Source organism: Microtus oregoni, unplaced genomic scaffold (assembly GCF_018167655.1).
Source record: "Microtus oregoni isolate MIOR12 unplaced genomic scaffold, Mior012 000025F_ref0000491, whole genome shotgun sequence".
Lineage (NCBI taxonomy): Eukaryota > Metazoa > Chordata > Mammalia > Rodentia > Cricetidae > Microtus > Microtus oregoni.
In genome coordinates, this window is record NW_024543084.1 from 2,003,050 (window position 1) to 2,016,807 (window position 13,758).

Here is a 13,758-nt window from a genome sequence, read left to right on the forward strand (position 1 = left end):
TATTTTAAATTATCTCACAAAGTAGTGGGTTTCTATACATCCTTAATTTTGGTAAAGGTCTGTATCTTTTTTTAGTCTCCCTTTCTAATCTATAGGCAAGTACATTCTGTCCCATGGTACTGGAAAGTTGAACAAATATCCTGCCATTCCTTTGCAGGCATGCATAGAACACTGCTAGAACTGCTTATGTGTCAGACAAAGTTCTTCTTCCAAATGATTTCTCTCTCAGCTCAAAATTTCTTCATCTTTTTTTTTTTTTTTTTTTTTTTTTTTTTGATTTTTCGAGACAGGGTTTCTTCGTAGCTTTTTGGTTCCTGTCCTGGAACTAGCTCGTGTAGACCAGGCTGGCCTCGAACTCACAGAGATCCGCCTGCCTCTGCCTCCCGAGTGCTGGGATTAAAGGCGTGCGCCACCACCGCCCGGCAATTTCTTCATCTTTTGCCAGTGGTTCTTATACTTGACTTGAGGAAAAAGTAATAACAGAAGAGGTCATGTTTAGGTGTCAAAGCCTTAAAAGAAAGCTCCCACTTTTCCCTTCTTTTTAGATTATTACCAAGGTATCAAGCTCATCAGTAGTTACTTTCTTAGAGAGAAAAAAGTTAGAAGGGGGAAAAACCTAGATGATAATATGGATAATTTTAGGCACAAAAACTTGAAAATCAGGTTGTGGTGTGTGTTCTTATTTTAAGCTTGCCCTTGTTAGCATCCTCTGAATAAATGGTTGTGTATACTTCACCAAGCTGTCACCATTGCTGATTTAGCATAATCGCTTCAGAATCTACTGATACCCAACCAGCTTGAAGCTTGACTCTCAGAGACTAATGTCTTGAAGCTTTAATGAGAGTTTCCCAAAACATGGTCCAAAGAGTTTATTAAAATAGAGCCTGTCTCTTAAAGATACCATAGGAGTATCACATTGGTACGTTAATTCTAGGAAAAAATGATTATGTCTAATAGCTCTCAGCTTTCAGATAGTGCTTTTCATGTTCAAAGTGCTTGAGAAACATTAATTAAATCACTGGCAGTCAAATGAGATCAATATGTTCTCTGTATGTGCATAGCCATACCTTCTATGTACAGTCTTCCAAATCACACTCCTGCAGATCAAACATTTACCCCCCATCTGAACTTAGTTGGCTGATTCTGATTCCAAGCAGCAGATAATTGCTAGAAAGGCTAGGCATGAGGTGGGACTATGTAAGCCTTCTTTGTTTTTTTCATGAAAAACATGACATTTATCCTTGGTAAAAGGTACATGAATCACAGTATGAAATACTTCTAACTCTAGGCCAGAAGATAACAGTGATAAGCCCATTCCTGTGTACCACAGTGTGGAACAGCTAAATCCCAACTAAAGATATTTCATCAACGAAGAATATATTTCATGCTTTTTACCCTACTGTATTTTTGGCCTTTCTACGGCTAAATATGGTGTCAATTTCAGCAATATGATAATTGTTCATTAATGCTAGGAATCTGTGGTCACTACTGACTTGAAGAGCTTTTAAAACAGCAAATTAAACATAGTAAATTTCATGGTTATTTTTAGAATAATTTTCACATATTTTTCCTTCAATGAATTTAATGCAGCTTTCCAAATCACCACAAGAGATTAGGTGCTCCCAGCAGACCCCCACATGAAGTATATTCCAACTAAGATAGAGTGATAATAGCATTCCATCTTTCAATAACACCTAACAAATTAACATACCCTACTCAACAACATAATACAATCAGGAGAAGGCATGCACATACATGCATGGACACAAATTTGGCCAAAGTCTGGTTTGCTTCTCCTTGGAAGCTCAAGGCTACATCACTTCAAATGGATGGCTTCAGGTTTCGCCCTCTACTTTGTCTGCCAGATTTTCTAATCTATTTCCAGGGAAGAAGAACTACTCCTTAATTGTCTTGCAGTGTGATAAACAAAAAGAGCATCTGGTTCGACTGAGCTGTCTTCTTCCAGATGGCAAAAGTACCACTCGAGGTCATGGTAGCAGTTCCTGCACACTCCACAGGACGCCTTTGTTTCTCCTCTGTAGAAAGGCTTGCCTTCCTCCTCTTCACCTCCAATTTGAGATTTCTCTTGTCCCCTAGTGAAAACCTGGGGTTCAGTGACAGTGTGTGTGTGTTCAAGGCCATCATACTTACTGGCTGCCTGGCTGAGGCATAACAGGTAACGAAGCTGTTAGGTTATTGCTGTATTGCAAGAGGAGAGTGAACCTTCTGGGTATCATTCATGTGGCTGAGTTTTGGTCCATAAAAGTAAATCAGATGCATTTTGAAGATATTCATTTTCCTTTAACATGGAGATAAAAATTAGACACAGGAAGGAAAACGTATTAAAGAAAACTTAACATGGAAGTAAAAATTTAATAGTGTCGGGCCAGGCGATGGTGGCGCATGCCTTTAATCCCAGCACTTGGGAGGCAGGGGCAGGTGGATCTCTGTGAGTTGGAGGCCAGCCTGGTCTACAAGAGCTAGTTCCAGGACAGGCTCCAAAACCACAGAGAAACCCTATCTCAAAGAAAACAAAAACAAAAAAATTTAATAGTGTCTATGAATACAATAGCTTTAAAGGTAAATAAAATACACGCATGTTTTGCACATAGTTATTTCAGTCAGCATTCATTGCCTCCATTCCACTTCTGACTCTTCAGAGACAGTTCCTTTTGACGTCACACATGACATCTTTGTTGCTAACCAGATTGGCCTTTTCGTAATGTTTATCTCTTCGACCTTTCTGCTGCGTGTGATGCTATAGATTTGCTACGACTAACACCACCTACCCACTATTTGGTCTTGGCATTTCCATCTTCTTTGCTAACCTTGTCAGCAACCTTGTCTACTTATCTCCTGCCTGTATTATCATGCAGGCTTGCATCTGTTTCTCCAGGTTCCCATCTCTCCTTCCAATTCAGAATGCCAGAGGGACTAATCTCCCAATGTCCTTACTTTCACTTGACCTCAAAATCCCGCCTATTCACAAGGCTTTCTTATCTCCCTTGCTTCATTCCTTCACTCTTTCCCCAGTTTCTTACATTCTAGATGTCCTTGGCTTTTCATATAGTTTTCAACACATGAAACATGACTCCTTTGGGTCTCTGTGAGAACAGGAACTGTTTGTTTTATTGCTTTGTCTTTAGTATCTAAAACACTATGCAAAGTTCACTAAAATTTGTTGAACGGTGACTAATGACCATATCATTTCCAGGCTATTCAGCTATATCCCTAACCATTTATATATTACTTCATTTTGCTGTGTGCAATGTTGCTCTCCCTGTCCATGGATTATATCCCACACTAGGTGTATTGACCTCTTTTTCTCCAAGTAGATTATAAGCTACTGAAAGGTAGAGGCATTTCTATATTCTTCTCGTCTAGTAATATTTTCTGTATATTTAATAACCACTTATTATTTATTTATTCCATACTGTAACATATACTTAACCATAAAGAACATTTACATCAATATGGCTTAAACAGAAATAAAAATAAGCTGAGCATAAAAATATCAGACTAGTGTCCATGGTTGGGGCCTGGGTTAAGGGCTCTTTATCGTCTAATTCTATTTGAGTATCAAACTACAGTTTTGTGGAATGAGAATATGATGTGGCGGCTCTCCCTTGGCAATATATTTTGCTTCCTTATCCAGCAGTTTGCAGGCTGCTCCTGTGAGCATTAAGGACCTGGGGCAGATGTGGCACTAACTGACTCTTGCCCCAGTTATAAAATCACCTTGGACTTCTTGCTTTTCATTGCTTCCTATATATACTCACTAAAACCAAGACTTTCTAAGTTACACTGGTGTCCAATATACCTAACAAAGCTATGGCTTCTGATTTTTGCCACCTCTTTTCCCACTTTCCTTTTCTTCTGCCCAGTCAGTCCATCTTCAATGATTTCCTACTCGACTCTGTCTCAGGTTGAAATCTAGGTCCTCTACCAATGGGTCTATCCTGCATTTGGACCTAGCTTGTTCTTGTTTCTCAGATTTCCTGTTTTACTTCCCTGATCTTACTTTCGCTTATTCTTGGCATATCTGTTTTCTTCTTAGAGCTTTTGTCCAAGCATTTTGCTTTACTTCTTTCCTATAGACAGTGCTCTAAGTGATGCATCTCCTCTTTGTTGTTGTGGCCTTTAAGAAGTCTTTTCTTAATTTATGTGCACCATTTTCCCACTTAACATTTGGAAATTACTGTTGAGAACTTGATTATTAGTGTTGAATTATCATTTCATGCCTCATATTTTACCTCACCAATAATGTAATTTTCTTGACAACAGAGATTTCATAACTCTTTTAACCAGGCACAGCCTTTGGCACCTCTGAGGATGAATGTATTTGGTTGGATCAGAGTTCCAGAGCCAGGGCCAGAAGTGACTGAGATCATGCAGATGATTCCCGACTGAGAGATGCAGGTTACACAAGAGAAATCCTTGAACATATCAGGGTGAAATGACTTCTGACATCAATAGCTAAGCTCAAATACACAGATCATATATATTGAGGCAGAGAATTCTGGGGTGTCAGAGAATTCTGACGTTGAACAGCTTTGGAGTTGCAATTCTAAATCCTGTGCTGGCAAGTGTGTGAGACAGGTCCTAGTAGGAATCCGGACTTTGTTCCAATCAAGCTGGGTGTATTGGTTTGGCAACTTACCTCCTCCGGACTTCAGATCTAAATGAGATAAATGAAAAATATTAGACTCCAGGTGATCTTAAGGACTAGATGATTCATTTATAAAATTAGAGGACTCATCTTTCAGATTGATGAACTGGTAGCCCCTAGGCTTTGTTTTTTTCCCCCCTCAATATTTTATTTTGTGGAATAGGATTTACAAGATTCATTTGCAGTTTGGAATTCTCATTTTCAGCTTTCTGCATTCAGTTTTCTGTTTCTCAATTTGTGTAAAAGTGGATGGACAGAGGGTTTATTAGGCTTTTTAAATGCCTGTGATACTGGTGTTCAAGTCAACAATGGTTTTAAGCTTGGGAGGTCCACATAGAGTGTGGGCTTTGTTTAGAACAGGAGATAGTTTTCACTGTTCAATTTAAGGATAGTAATGTTTACTCACATAACTTAAAGCACTTGTGGATGCATCTCCAAAGGCCTAATCGGTTTCTGTTATTTTGGTATGCTTCAATGCATTTCTGCATTACAGTCTAGGCCAAGTTGTAGTTTTAAAAATGATATTACCAGATAAAAGCATATACCTACCATTGCATGTTTGGCCTTTGCCTGAGTAATTGCAGCCACAGCGTGATCCCAAATACGAAATTGTTAACCCAGATTAGTAGAAACGTACAGGAGACAAATTCCTCATTTTATAGAGGCCCTTAAGAGTTTCTTCTGCTCATTCTGACTTTTAGTAGGACCGCGAATATGTCATTATCAATAGCCAAGCCCCATCTGAGGTAGGAGGTGTAGTGTCGACAACCGAAGGGCTGCATACACCTTAAGTATAGGAAAAGCCAGCATTGGCTAGCAGAGATCTTCCAGGATTCCCAAGGGAGGGAAAAGCGGGCCGCGCTGACCAATACAAGCAGGAGGGTGTGCACTGGACACACCGGCTCCCCCGAGCCTCCGGCCCACCCGGAAGTACAGGGACTACAGGTAAGGGCTCGACACCTGCCTGAGAACGCGGCCGGGGGAGCCCGCACCCTCAGTAGGAAAAGAAGGCCGCAGCGCGAGCGGAGGCGGCGCCGAGAGGTGTGAGAGAGTATGGAAAAGCCGAAGGGGCGGCGGGGGCGCTGGCGTGACTGGAAAGCGTGCGAGGGGCCGGCGGGCGGGCGGGCGGAGAGCAGGTGTGAGGAGGCTCGGGGAAGCGGCGGCGACTTTGCTCGCTCGCCCGGCGCGGCCTCTGACTCAGGGACTCCGCGTGGAGCTGGCAACCCGGGGGCGGAGCCTCGGGCCTGTGGGCGGGGCGAGGGCGGGGCTGCCGCCTGCTGCGCCCCAAGGCCGCTGCGGCTGCGGCGGGGAGGGGCGGGCGGCCTCGGTGGCGGCCGCGGGGGAGGGGCTCGGCGTCAGCGCGTCGCCAGCTGGGCTGCCGGTGGCCTGGAGGGAGCCGAAGAGGAGGAGGAGGAGGTGAGTCGCCTTGGCTGGGAGCAGCGCTGGCCGCGGGAGGCGGGGAGCGCGGCCCCTCCCTCCCGGCGCCCGCCTCGCGGGGCCGCGCGGCTCCGAGTTCCCAGTGGGGCGGCGGCCGCGAGAAGGGGGGGGGGGGTGAGGAGGGCGGAGCCGGGGCCGCGCTTCCCGGGCGCACGCGCGCCGTCCTGCGTCTTCGGGGCCGCGGTGTGGCCCCGAGCGACTCTTCCCGGAGTGCGGAAGCTGGGATCGGCACAGGCCCTGCCGACCCCAGGCCGCCCCGTCCCGGCTCTCGTGCGGCTCGGTCCCGGTCTGCGCTCTCCTGATCGGGATCCGCGTTCCCACCCCGGGCCGCCGAGACCCCACACCTCGCTGTTTCCCCCCACTCGGGGATTCGGCACGGGCTTGACGTTCCCGTCACGTCCCGCCAGTCCCCGCGTCCTCGGGCGAGACTGCGTTCCCAGAGTGAATTAAGTCTTTACAACTAACTGAACACCAGCAAAGTTGCAATAATGCATTAGTTTAACCCTTGGTCTCTCGGTAGGCAGCACCCGCACCCCCACTTTCACTCCACGGGGCAAGTGCAACTTTTTTAGTCTTCTCAGAACTATGCAGTATTAGATGAGCCTTGAGAGAAGCATTCTTAAGTTCGTCCTTTGAGGCCCTGTCATGGGAAGTTCAAAGAGAAGGGTTTACGTGTTTGGTTTTTTTTTTTTTTTAACTTCTTCCACGTGTATCACAATTTGAAAATGGAAAACGTGAGTTGGAGGTGCTCTTCCCACACGCGGTGGATTGCTATCCTCAGCCTTCCTGTGCCCCAGCTTGCCTGACATAGTTGCTATTACCCCTTAAATAGATTTTAAAGGTTACGGTGTAGTGGTCAGATAAAGGAGCTGCTGGGGGGGGGGAGGGGGGAAGAGCAGTATAATTTACTAGAGCTATTGTATTGGGTTCTATTAACCTGTTTAACCATGACAGGAATTTCATGGTGGAACCCACATGCCCAAGTGCGATATTGAATTTTAATTAGTGCATCCCAGGTCTGGATGTGGAATATCCACTGCTGAAGCTGAGGAGAATTAGACACTGTTGTCCTTAGGGCCTTGTTCTGTCTTTAATGAAACAGTTTAATATTAGGCTTGGAGGAACACATTTTGAATCAGGATACCTCGACAAACTTGAAAACCATTAGTAGGTAATACCTGAGCTCATGCTACACTTTCTAGCATCCATGCCTTCTAAACTCTTGTTCTCCAGCCGTGGCGACATGTTTACCTTAGAAATACAGTTTGTGATTATCTTTTCAGTTTGTGATGGACCTTAGCAGTGTAATCCAGCTTCACTATTTTACGTTTTGTTTTCATGAAGTGTAGAAGGAACTGAATAGAGCTGTTGTCTTTGTTAAGCCTTTAGCTAGATGAAACTTAACTGATGGGCCATGTTGTCCCAAACTTGGTCTTGTTTTGGCCTGTTACCCACTCCGCCCCAGCCTGTTAAGCAACGAAAAGTGAGCTTCTGAGCTCTGGTCCCTTTCTTCTTCATTATGTTGTCTTAAGGCCAAGCTTTGGGGGAGCCTAGGCAGTTTGGATGCTCACCTTACTAAACCTGGATGGAGGTGGGTGGTCCTTGAACTTCCTACAGGGCAGGGAACCCTGATTGCTCTTGGAGCTGAGCTGATGAGGGAGAGGGACTTGATGGGGGAGGGGGAGGGAAATGGGAGGCGGTGGCAGGGAGAAGGCAGAAATCCTTAATAAATAAATAAATTAATTAAAAAAAAAAGAATTGCCAAGTAAGCCTGGCAGTGGTGGCTCATGCCTTTAATCTCACGGTGGAGATCTGTTAGTTCAAGGCCAGCCTGGTCTACAGAGCTAGTGCCAGGACAGGCTCCAAAGATACCTAGAGAAACCCTCTCTCAAAAAACCAAAAAAAAAAAAAAAAAAAAAAAAAAAAAGGAAAGAAAAGAATTACCAAGTAATCACTATAAAATTTTTTTTTTAAAAAAACCTTATTGTTCATATGAGAATGACTTTTAATTTTGATTCATTAGCTACAGATGATGCAAATTTATTTGAATTTAGCAAACTATACTGAATTTACTTGTTGAAAACATTTCTACTTTAGTTTAAAAATTTGAATTTAATAATTTTGTTTTAATTTTATTTTGTTGTTTGTTTTGTTCTTTTTCAAGACTGGGTTTCTCAGTAGCTTTGGAGCCTGTCCTGGAACTAGCACTTATAGCTCAGGCTGCCTTGAACCTACAGAGATCCGCCTGCCTCTGCCTCCCAAGTGCTGGGATTAAAGGCGTGCACCACCACCGCCCAGCTAGTTCTTATCTTTCAGTTTAAGGTTACTCAGATTCATCTTTTCTCTTGAGAAAGGATCTCACCTAGGCTGTGGTCTGGAATTTACTGTGTAGCTGAGGCTGGCCTTGAACTCCTTTTCCTCACTTCTCTACTTTCTACGTAGGATTCTATTAGTCATATTGTTCATAAAAGCATTTTATTTTAATTTTTTAAAAAAAAATATGTGTGTTTGTCTATGTATCTGTAGAAGCCAGAGGTGTAAGATCCCCTGGAGCTGGAGTTGTGTGGATGTTGGGAACTGAAGTTGGGTCCTCTGTTCTTAACCCATGAGCCAGCTCACCTTTCATTCATAGTCTTGGATCAGGTAGTCTGTGGCTCCCAGAGGATTAGTTTAGCAAGAGGTTTGGGGTTAAGGTCTGTATGACTTTGATATTCGGCAGAAAGAGAGATCCGGTGCTTAAATAGTAATCTACATTATCTTCACTATTACATTAAAAAAAACATGAGCCTAAATTGGGATGGGGTAGGATTTTTACATCTTGGACAGCACGGTGTTTGGTGCTTCTGTGTCTTGTCTTGGTAGGTGCTTTTTGGAAGATGGCCACATGTTTTTAATCTGTATGACTAGTGTCAAGTACAGTGGATACTCTGTAAATGCTTTGTCTTGATAGATGAGTGCCTGGAAGTCCCAAATTATGATTTTAGTCAACTTGAAATTACTAGTTTTCTTCTTTGTGTTGAGCGAGTACTGAAAGAGAATATAAAGGTATTAGAAAACATTAGAAAAATTGGGGGAAGTATCATATTGTTCTTTAATGCTGTCACTGAAAAACTTCAGAGTGCAGTAATATAAATGTTGTGCTAGAATATACCTCTGTTGCACAAGAGTAATGTGAAATTTCTACTGGAGCGAAGTTTGATAACCGTGAATTCAGCCACCTCTTAATTGTTACCATAGGGCATCTTTTAAAGTGTTGGTTTCACTTTATAAGGATGTATTCTTCAGCCCGTAGATTGCATAAATAACATGATTTGGGAGTGTGGACTACTTTGTCAGGCTGTCCTGGAGTGATATTTTAAATGATCCAATGTTCTTTATGTTGGTGGTAATTAGTAAAACACAATGGATTTTCTCTTTTTATGCTTATTCTTTGCCTTTTCTTTAGTAGATCACACTAGTGTTTGTGCATGAAAGCAAAACAAAATAGGAAATATTTCAAGATTTCTTTTGCAAAGTACAGTCACTTTTTCCATTGAAAAACTAATAGATTTTGGGCCAACAAATACATAGCCAGTTCAGTTCCATAGAGTGATTACTGTTTGAACAGGTGAAGTTCTGTATGATAACCTGTACAGAGACCCTATTTTTGAACTTCATTCATTCCCCCTCCCCACTGATAGTGTTATCAAAAGCAAATTTATAGTAGAGTAGGGTGGTACTTAATCATATGAAACAGTCATCTTGCATCCATCTATACTGGTTCTTAAGTCAGCCTCAGTCAGGGGCTACCCACTTTCAAAGGTTAGTCCCTTTTACACTGATGAATAGGTAAATATACTCCCCATCCCATTGTCCTGAAAAATCTCTTTGGGTAGGATCCAGAGTCTTATGCTGACCATCCATTCTTCCCAGAAGTGGGTACTATGCTATACATACCCTTGGCATGTACTCTCTATGCATGGGAGTTTAATTTTAAACACAGTGCTTATTATGAGCTTTACAAACATATGACATAAACATCTCAAAGTATGTAAGAAATGTACAGAGGATTTCAGTATAGCTTAGAGGGACTTAGAATATAAAATGAGATAAGAATTAGTAAGAATATATAGGTTTCTCCTTCTTGTGCCATTATATTTAAGCTTTTGAATAAATGATAAGTTTTTTTGTCAAAAAAGTAATCAGGACTTCTTCCCTTCCTCCTCCCTCTCTTTCTCCTCCCTCTCTTCCTCCCTCTGTTCTTCCTTCTAGATCTCCTGAGGAACTAGAACATTCTCTTTGCTTGGGCACCAGGAGCAGGTTGACCAGCTTCCTTCCTTCTTTATGTCCTCTTCTATATAGGAAACTGAGGCCTATTTTCATCTGTAGACAGTAAAGATCTTGAAGAGCCAGGATACTGTGTGTGATACCATCTTTTTGATTCATACTGTGCTGTCCATTAACACTGAAATGTGGATTCTTTCACTGTCACTATTCGTAACACTTTTCAGATTTTTTTTTTTTATATGCATCAGAAACTCAAGGACATTAAGGATCTTTCCAGTCATGACTTAGAACCCACTCCTGGCTAGCCTTTAGTCAGGTTCTCTACTGTGTTAGTGGAGTCATGGATTATTTTCATCCATTTTGAATGGTGGCTATTTTCAAGTGTCTGCCTTTCTGGCTTTCTGCTCTCTCCATTCTGAGCTTTCTTTTGATAAGGTGTTCACTATACATTTCTGTAGTGTAGTTCTTCCCTGCCTTTCAGACTGTGTATACCTCAAGACTGAGACTGGATCTCTTATAGCAAGTTATTAACATTGGTTAAATACGCAGCCATTCTAATAGTAAGTTCTGTATTAGTGTGGGGAGGGACAGTGTCCATAGAAAATTCAGAATTCATTTAAGAAGTTTAGACATTTTATTGCCAACATTAGTACTTGTGAAGTTTTATATTTTAAATTATAAATATCCATATGAAAAATGACTTCAGTCATCTTATAGACTTATTTACTTCAGGAACAAAAATTTCACTCTGTTGAATTGTAAGGCATTGCACATTTCAGTGTGTTTTGAGTTTGATGAATATTATATATGATTTTATATTTCTTACACATAGAAATTTTATGGCACTATAAAGAAGTGAGTTTAATGACCCCACTTTTGTTCATTAGTAATTATATACTAAAGAGTAAATTCTCATTACAAGGCCCTGAAATTACTGCCTATAAAAAGAGGGACCTCTTTGATTTTGTTCTCCATACAATTGTAGTTATTGTATTGAGGGAAGTCATCAAACTCTTTAGTAGTGTAAACCTTTAATTTGGTTTTAGAACAGCAGTCATATATTGAACTCCCAAATTACCATGCCTTTAACAAGCAGTGCACACACTCTGTATTAAAAAGGTAATGACCATAACTTTTCTTGGAGGGTTTCTTGTACTAATTTTTTAAAGAGGACATTTGAACTAAATTTCCCACAAAAGCCCAAATCTCATACATTTAATGATAGTGGAGCACATGTGTATGTGTAGAAGGGAAAGATGGTAATTTTTGTAGTGGTATCTTTAAGTGGACAATTTACTGATTATGTTGAGGTAAACATTTTACAACTCTAAAGGAAAACTTCAATTATCTGAATGAAATGAAGTATGTAAAATTAATTCAGATAAATGGGAGAACTCTTACTGTAAATGATGCATGTTAAGAGATATGACCTCAGTCTTCACCGCCCCCTCCTTTACGTTTGTCATTTGCTTTGACATTACAGAATTGTGATTCTTCTTGGTCACACTAGGAGTCATTGATGGGAAGAAGTAATGTTGATCTATAGATTTTAAACCTCTCGTTCCCAAGCTTTGGAATGGTGTTCTGTGTCATGAGGAATTACTCATCTCTGTTCTCTACTGCCTTCTGTTAGTGGTATTCAGGGCCTTTCATTTGGTCAGCTTCCTCACCAACGTGTGTGGACTCTGAGAATATGATGCTTATACTTCTTAAAAGTTGGATTTCAACAAGTGTATTGAACTGGATAACTCTTTAATTCTTTCCCTCTCTGTTTCTTTAACAACTGCTTTGTAGTATAGATCCTAAAAATAGAAACAGACCTCAGGGCAGGACTCCTGACCTTTGTAGGTTCTAACTTGAAATGGAAATTTTACTGATTGATTGGGGTTTAGAAAACTGATTTCTTTGCAGTTGACTGAGGTTTGTAGTACTGTTGGTTTTGAAAGCTATTGTGTAATTTCTAGATGGCCCCTGTAGCTGTGATGACATCACCTTCTAAGCTTTTGTTTTTAAAAAACATAAACTCACATAAATGAGTGCTGACATTGTATAAGCCAATTTATTTCATTCTTTAATATTACCTATAGATCCTTTATTTGAAGTACCTGAGAACATACTTTATTTGTTGCATTATGAGATGCAAGATGAGTCATATCTTGATTGATTTGGGTAGATTGTGGTATTAGCAAGAGCTGTATCAACTTTGTGAGTAACTGGTGAGTCACTGAGACTTTTTCATTTATTTAGTTATTTATTTTATTATTATTATTATTTTGTTTTTTGAAAAGGGTTCTTTATGTAGCCTTGGCTGTCCTGGAACTCACTCCTATACCAGGCTGGCTTTGAACTTGGAGATCTACCTGCCTCTGCCTCTCAAGTGCTGGGATTAAAGGTATGCACCACCATCACTGGCTGAAACTTTCCTTAATAGGTCTGGATGTATGACTAAAGATTTTGGACTCAAGAGTCAATTGAGACTGGTTTTGATTTTGTACAGTATAAGCAGTATAATTCTTCCTTGGGAGGAAGATAGATATTTAACATGTTTAAATTTCAGTTTTCTCATGTTTGAAAATAATAATCATGTGGTAGTTAAAAAATAATAATAATATTTGATGCATTAACTCATGATCGTATTTTAGCAATGTGAATTAATACACTATCTAGTTTAAACACTAAGGGGAAATTGTTTCCCATTTGATGATAGAGGTAAACGGGTAACTCAAAACCTTTCTAAATAAAGATCTTGTTCAGATGACTTTAAAGTTACAAAAGGTTTGCTTGTTTAAGGTAGGAGAAATGGCTAAGTCATTAGTGGCTAGGCTTATAACCCAAAATATAAAATTATAAAAGACGTAATTATCACTCTATTTATATACACATAATGTACTGATATGTGGTGTAACGAGGCAGAATATACTGTTTTTATGGTTTAGATGCCCTGCAAAGGGCTTGCTTTCTAAAGTGGTGCTATTAGCAGGGGATTGTGGACCTTTAAGAGGTAGGGCCTAATATTACAAGGTGTTAAAGGTTACTGGAATCATGAGATCCTGGTCTCGCAATCTCTGTTTCAGGGCTTGAGATGTATTACCTCCAGTTTGCTCTTTAGATCTGATTTGCTTCCCTAGCCAGAAGCTTTCATCTGTTGTAAAGATAAGTTGTCAAGACTTAATATTAGATATGCATAGTACTTGTTTTTTGTCTGAATCTCAGGTATACCAGCAGCTGTTATTGTGACCTTGAAAAAACTTTCTCAGCCTCTAATCTAAATTTCTTCATCTATGGTCTAACAGCTAATGAATAGAGAGAGATATAAGAGGATTAAATGAGGTAATGTTTGCATATGCAGACTTAATGCTGCTTGCTGTTACTTGTATTACAATTAA

General features: G+C 40.8%; 1 protein-coding gene and 1 long non-coding RNA gene across 7 annotated transcripts in view; one reads left to right on the plus strand and one right to left on the minus strand.

Annotated features, from left to right (window-relative positions):
* Positions 1 to 1,353: 1,353 nt before the first annotated feature.
* LOC121462988 lies at positions 1,354 to 5,632 on the minus strand. The gene is made up of 3 exons (XR_005976380.1): positions 5,219 to 5,632; positions 4,661 to 4,678; positions 1,354 to 2,299 (listed from the first exon to the last, which is right to left on the minus strand). It is a non-coding gene; the product is annotated as an uncharacterized LOC121462988 (long non-coding RNA).
* LOC121462986 (glycosyltransferase-like domain-containing protein 1) overlaps positions 5,587 to 13,758 on the plus strand; it is a 354,055-nt gene continuing 345,883 nt past the window's right edge. For 2 of the 6 annotated variants that reach the window (XM_041674979.1, XM_041674977.1), the window contains exon 1: positions 5,767 to 6,085. The gene's annotated coding sequence lies outside the window, so the exon portion shown is untranslated. Of the gene's footprint in view, positions 5,711 to 5,760; positions 6,086 to 13,758 lie in introns of those variants that run through there. The other 4 variants (XM_041674978.1, XM_041674980.1, XM_041674983.1 and 1 more) reach the window with 4 other exon arrangements.